The following is a 7,179-nucleotide window of genomic DNA, read 5'->3' on the forward strand; positions in this document are numbered from 1 at the left end:
TATATTACTGAATATTCTTAGTTTAGAGTAGTGGGTTAGGAAGTGAATGTGGTGAACATGCTGTATGTCTGGGGGCATAGAGCATGCTTATATCAGGGCCTGGAACAGATGTTCAAAGCAAGACACATCAGGCAGGAACACGTTCAGTCATACATAACTTGAAGAAGAAAAAAAGAGGATGGAGAAGAGGAAGAGGAGATGGAAAAGGAGAAAAGAATAATTATTTAGATTATTTAGTGCAAACTAAAATAATGGGTACTTTGACGATATATTAATGTGGAATTTGCCCTTTAGTGCATCTACCTGACTTGGTTGCTGACAATAAATTCTTAATAATTTCATTTACTGCATGTACTTGGTAAGGAACCTAGTTTCTGGTTAATAATTAGAAAAATATTTTAAAGAACAAAGAGCAGTACTTATGAACCCAGGGCAACACATGACAATGTCTGAAAATATTGATTCAACTAGGAGAAAGGGCTTGATAATTGGCCAAGAATACTTCCACATTCTCCAATGCTCAGGATACCATCAAATGTAAACAGTGTCACTCTTGAAAACTGTCCCCCAAACAATGTAGACTATCATCATTGCTCTTGATTGCCCACCAGAACTAACTTGCAAATTCCTATTCCTGAAGACACCACAGGGTTTGACTACAGGACATAGAGAAATTAAGTTGGTATCAAGCTCAAAGCCTCCTTTCTGCTGACTCTCACACATAGCATTAGGAGGTATGATGCAGGCTATTGGACTAGGGAAGTCATCTTATGGAACTGTAAACCCTAGAAGCTGCAATATTAACCTTCAAGGCAAGATGTGTCCACTGGTGAATGGTGCCATGAATATTATGGAGTAACCAACCACTGATTCATACTTGGTACTACAGACCTGGTCAGGAGCCTATGGCTGGGGAGGTCATAGGCCCTAGGACAAAACTTATTAATTACTGTTAGTGAACTGCTACATGAACATGTTGTCAAACTTCCTCCTAAATATGTCTACAAATTAGTGCTGCTCAGCCTTCATCAGAGAAGGCTTATTATTGCAGTGCTCAGTGGTCAATGCAGACCATGGTGCTCAGTATAGCACAGGTCAATGTGCTAAAAATAAATGACAGTTGCATGTTCTGCCCTAAGTTGGATGTCTATTTCATTCCCTACATGCCTCAGGAAACAAGGCAGAAGATAGGACCAAAGGATTGTAAGTGCCAGGAGATTGGGAGGTGTGCTTCAAAAAGATGTCTTCTTGATATACTATGACTATTGTACACATGAATGTGCTGCGTGGATGTAGCTACATCACTGTAGCTATGCTTACTGGCACAAGATCTGTAAAAGAGTAGCCCTGTGATGAACTCATCATGGGTGGGGGAGGCTGTCATAAAACCCTACCCATCCCTGAGAGACTATTAGCAGCTAATGCTTGCTAGGAGGAAGGGGTCTAATTTTATTCAGTGATGGGGCCACCAATAAGTTTTTTATGCATATAAAATGAATGACCCTCTCATTACCAACGCTCATGCAATCAACCTAACTAAACTCAGTGGGTCACTAAAATTTATATTTGTTAATTGAAAAAAACATCATGAAAGTAGGAAGCTGTGGTGGTTTGAATAAGAATGGTCTCCAAAGACTCCTGTTCTTCAAAGTTTGGTTCCCAGTTGATGGAACATTTTAGGAAGGATTAAAAGGTGTAATCTTGTTGAAAGAGGTGTGTCACTGTGGGTGGATTTTGAGGTTTGAAAAGCCCATTCCAGACCTAGGCTTGCTTCCCTTCCACCTCCAATGGATCAGAATACTGCTCTCAGTTACAGCTCCAGCTTGGTTGCCACCATGCTCCCCATTATGATGATAATGTACTAAACCTCTGAATCTGTAAGTATGCTCCCAATTAAATTCTTTCATAACAATAAAACAGTGACAAAAATTGAAATTTGAATCAGGGACTGGTATACCACTGTGACAGGCCTGACTGCCATTTGGGGAAGAAATATGGAAGACTTTTTGGGACTTTGGACTAGAAAAGTGGATGAACTTTGTAAGTGGAACTTAGTGAGCAGTTCTAGTCGAAACTTGGAAGAGTGATGTGGAGAGCAACAAGGACCGTGGCAGTCCAGCTTAAGAGGTTTCACAGACCACTTTTGTGATATTTTGGCAAAGAATGTGGCTGCTTTCTGCTTGTGTCCAAAAGGTCTGTTAGAGACTAAGTCAATGGGTTTTGGACTAATGTCATTAGCAGAGATGTCAAGACTGCCCAAAGTCGATTCTGTTATGTAGCTATTAGTGATCTCTCTTATATGCAGATCTGCAATGAAAATGTCCAAGCTAGGCAGAGAGAAGCACAAAATGTGCACTTCAAAGAGAAGAAGAGAACCAAGAAATATATCCTTGGAACCAACTCTCTTACTCAAGGGAGTAAAAAGTTTTTTTAAAAGGCTTGATTCAAAATGGACTAAAGGGAGTGGTACCCTCAGGGTAAGACCCCACAGAGTCAATTCAACAAAAGGAACTTCTAACAAGTTAAAGCTTATGTAAGTCAGGAAAGGGGTCAGACTCCAGCTCAAGTAAACTCTAGTTTGAAGTCAATGATACTGGAATAAAGGGGTTGTGGAACATTTCTCTACACTTAAGGAAAGCTGCAGAGGCCAGACATGTGGCAATGGAGCCCCTGCATGGAGGTCTGGAGAGGCCATTATGTAAAGTTGTGATGTTGAAGCCTGCATTGTTTTGGGGACCCCAAGATGATGGACATGCAAGAGTCATGAGATATCTTCTGAGGAGAGATGCAGACAGTGTGTGGAAACAGCACAAGAGAGAGAAGTGTGTTGTAATCAACAACGCTGGAAAGAATGAGAGATCCACAGATCCAGCTAAGTTAGGGTTTCGAGTTTTCCCTGCTAGATTTCAGTTTTGCTTTGCTCTGGTACTTCCTCACTGTGCATCCCTCTTAGGATAGTTATGTATATTTTGTTCTGTTGTATATTTGAAGTGTATGATTTGATTTTGATATTATAGTGGGTTACAGTTAAAAGATTGCCTTGAGTCTCAGAAGAGACTCTGGACTTTTAAACAATCTTGTGACTGTGAAGGACTATGGGGACTTTTGAAGTTGGACTGAATGAAATTTGCATTGTGATATGGCCAAGCCTAAGGAGGCCAGAGAGTAGAATGTGGTGGTGTAAATAAGAATGCTCCCCTAACTCACATGTTTGTGTTTGGTTCACCTCTTTTGGGACTGTTTAAGGATGCATAGGTATGGTTTTGTTGGGTAGGTTTTGAGATTTCAAAATCCCATGCCAGGCCCTGTCTCTCTCTCTGTGTCTGTGTCTGTGTCTGTGCCTGTGTCTCTCTCTCTCTCTCTCTCTCTCTCTCTCTCCCTCTCCCTCTCCCTCTCCCTCTCTGTGAATCAGATATAAGCTTTTAACTACGGCCCCAGCACCAAGACTGTCTGCCTGCTGCTAGGTTGCCTGACATGATGATCATAGACTAACCCTATGAAAATGTATCAAGCCCCTAATTAAGTGTTTTCTTTTATAAGCTGTCTTGGATTTGGTGTCTTCACAGCAATAGAGCAGTAACTAAGACAGAGGGAAGCTTGCTGGGAAGAAGAAAGGTTTCAGCAGGAGAGAGGTGGAATGAGGGAAGGTAATGAGGGATGAAAATGTCTCAAATTCTTCACATAAATGTATGGAGTTATCAAATAAAATAGTTTTTAAAATCTCATTCTAGAAAGTGGTCTGGATTTTCTGTTCCTCGTGGGTACAATGCTGATGCTCTTAGAGTGTGCTGTCCAAAATTAATTTACATTCAAATCAGTTAAAATAAATTGAAACTTGAAATTTAATTCCTCAGTTGGATTAGCCACATTTCAAATGATCAATAGTTAGATGTGGTACAAGAATAAAAATATCTTCATCATCTCAGAAGTTCTTTGGAAAGGTAAGTCAAAGAAAAATCTTCCACTAGGGGATTCTTTTTTGGGGGGTTGCACCAAACTTTATTGATAGTATTCAAGAGAGTAGAGAGGGCTCCCTAGGCCCCTCCTGTTATTATGGGGGTCTGGGATGGAATTGTGAGGGAGATGCTCAGCGTTGGGGGCCAAATTGGGATAGGGACTCCTCAACAACTGAAGGCCTCTCTCTTGCTCTCAGTGTCCTTGCTGGGGTGGGTGGTCCAGGGTTTCTTACTTGTTGGAGGCCATGTAGGCCATGAGGTCTACCACCCTGTTGCTGTAGCTGTATTCATTGCCATACCAGGAAATGAGCTTCACAAAGTTATCATGGAGAGCAATGCCCAACCCCAGCATCAAAGGTGGAAGAATGGGAATTGCTGTTGAAGTCACAGGAGACAACCTTGTCCTCAGTATAGTCCAGAATGCTCTTCAGTGGGCCCTCAGATGCCTGCTTCACCACCTTCTTGATGTCATCATACTTGGCAGGTTTCTCCAGGTGACATGCCAGATTCACATTGGACACATTGTGGGTAGGAACATGGAAGGCCATGCCAGTGAAATTCCCATTCAGCTCTAGGATGGCCTTGCCCACAGCCTTGGCAGTACCAGTGAATGCAGGAATGATGTTCTGGGCAGCCCCACGGCCATCATGCCACAGCATTCCAGAGGGGCCATCAACAGTCTTCTGAGTGGCAGTGATGGCATGGACCGTGGTCATGAGCCCTTCCATGATGCCAAACTTGTCATGGACAACCTTGGCCAGGGGGGTTAAGCAGTTGGTGGTGCAGGATGCATTGCTGACAATCTTGAGTGAGTTGTCATATTTCTCTTGGTTCACACCTATCACAAGCATGGGGGCATCAGCAGAAGGGGAGGAGATGAAAACCCTTCTGGCTGCACCCTTCAAGTGGGCCCCGGCCTTCTCCATGGTGGTGAAGACTCCAGTAGACTTCATGACATACTCAGCACCAGCATCACCCCATTTGATGTTAGCGGGATCTCCCTCCTGGAAGATGGTGATGGGCTTCCCGTTGATGACAAGCTTTCCATTCTCAGCCTTGACTGTGTCATTGAATTTGCCATAGGTCAACTCATATTGGAACGTGTAGAGCATGTAGTTGAGGTCAATGAAGAGGTCGTTGATGGCAACAATCTCCACTTTGCCATGTGGAGAGCAGACGGTAGCCCTGGTAACCAAGCGCCCAATACAGCCAAATCTGTGTACACAGGCCTTCACCATTTTGTCTACAGGACTAGGCTGTCTCTGGAATAGGGAGGAGCAGAGCCCACTAGGGGATTCTTAATATCATCATGCTGTAGTTTCTTTTCATGTCATGAGAAACCAAATATTAAATATATCACTTTAAAGACAGATTAATAAGACATATTTACTCACAGTGTAAACGTGGTTTTTAAACTCAGATGCTTCTGAAATATCTGCTGGCATTTCTCCTCACCAAGCTGTTGCTTTCTTTATCGATCATCACAACTGCACAGGGATTACGCCTGGGATTAGCAATGCCACTCCCATTAGCAACTCAAGGACATGCGACTGTTCTGAAACCTCAGTCTCCGAGGAAGTTACGAGAGCTATAAGTTTAAAATAGAACTTTCCCAATTTTGAGAGAATTTGATTTGTGCCATTCTGTTAGGAGTCATGGAGTGGGAAAGGATACGGAGAACAGACAGCTACGGTGGCATGAAATTGAGAGACTCTCGCCTGAGAGTCTGGGTGAAGTTTCTCACCAGCTGAGAAGCACATTTCAACACAAGTGGTAACAAACAGTGGTGGCTACCAGCACAGAGTTCATGCTCCTTCCACATACACTTACCTTATGTTAGAGAAATAGTGAACCAAGTTCAAGATTTAAAGGCACATGATGTTGGGGAGTGCCTTGTCTCCTTGCAACACACACATACCTATGAATTATAAACAGCATTATTAATATTGCTTATAATGATGATATCCTGCCTTTCTGCATCTTGGGAGTCTTATCAATTATAGTCTTGTCATGTGCCTCTCAGGAGCCAACCTATGATCTCATTTAGGTTTCTTAGCAACCTTTAAAGACAATAACATCAACCCCCACCCACATACTATATATGACTATTGTTAAAAAACAATTAGCCTGCACCCACACTTGGGTTTGTCTTACTTTTTTTGACTCTTGTTTTCAAAGCCCACACCCACACTCTGCTGTGTCTCTTGCACACTGAGTGCCAACCCTTTTCCTTGACCCTTATGCTTAAGCCAGTATTAAAATGTCTTCATTAAACCGCATCTCTGCCTTGTCACCAGGATAGTCCTGGGAGTCTTCTCTATGTTTAGTCTGCGTCAAGGTCCCTACACATCTCAGGGGAACTCCTCGGACAGCTGAGTGGAATGGCAGGGAGCTGTCCCTCCTTCCTCTGCCCCTTAGATTGCTCACAAGAGGTCTGAGGGAATGCGGAGGAGCTAATGCATACTACATGACACATACAGGCGCAATATCCACCTGACTTTACAGTCAATGACTTCCTAACACCCTCTCTGTCTTATTTCCTATCTTCCCATGACTCCCATGTTACAGATGAGGACATTGAGGTTCTGACATGGTTTTACTCAAATTTTACACAGCAGCATAATCTGAACCAGAAAACAAACATCCAGTTTCTAAGCCTTATGCATTTGGTTGGAAATACAAACCAATTCAAGGCACTAAAGGAGCTAGTCTGCTGTGTGCTGAAGAACATACTAGTGCTATTCAGAATCCTCTGACCTCTAAGGAGAGCAACAACTCTTAGAAAGAAAACGACCTCCAGTGTAGCCAGAGAAGGGAAGAAGGAAGTACATATGAACTTAACTTAGACTCCATGACTGGCTGGGTCAGGACATTAAGAATTACCAAACATGTTCTGTAATCCCTGACCTCCACTTGTTCTGTCTTTGGTAATCCATTGCCTTTGTCCATACCCCGAGTCCCAGAAATAATTCGCACTCTCCACTACACTGCATGATTGCCACCATCTTTCAAGTAAGGCTTGAGGAAGCAGTGTGTGACTTGCCTTGTGAAGAGCTCATTATGCTCTTTGTTTTTGTTCCTGCCTCCTGTCACCTCTCCTGTGTTGTATCTTATTTGTGCTTTTCTTTTTGGAGCAACAAAGAACCTAGAAAACTCTTATATAAAATTCTTAAATTCAACTGTGTTTTTACTCCAGGTTTAATTGCAAGAAGTAATACCCTTC

General features: G+C 42.7%; 1 pseudogene; it reads right to left on the minus strand.

Annotated features, from left to right (window-relative positions):
* Positions 1-4,236: 4,236 nt before the first annotated feature.
* On the minus strand, positions 4,237-5,194 carry LOC110308459 (annotated as a pseudogene).
* Between the last annotated feature and the right edge of the window lie 1,985 nt (positions 5,195-7,179).

Source organism: Mus caroli, chromosome 13, assembly GCF_900094665.2.
Source record: "Mus caroli chromosome 13, CAROLI_EIJ_v1.1, whole genome shotgun sequence".
NCBI classification, from domain to species: Eukaryota; Metazoa; Chordata; class Mammalia; order Rodentia; family Muridae; genus Mus; species Mus caroli.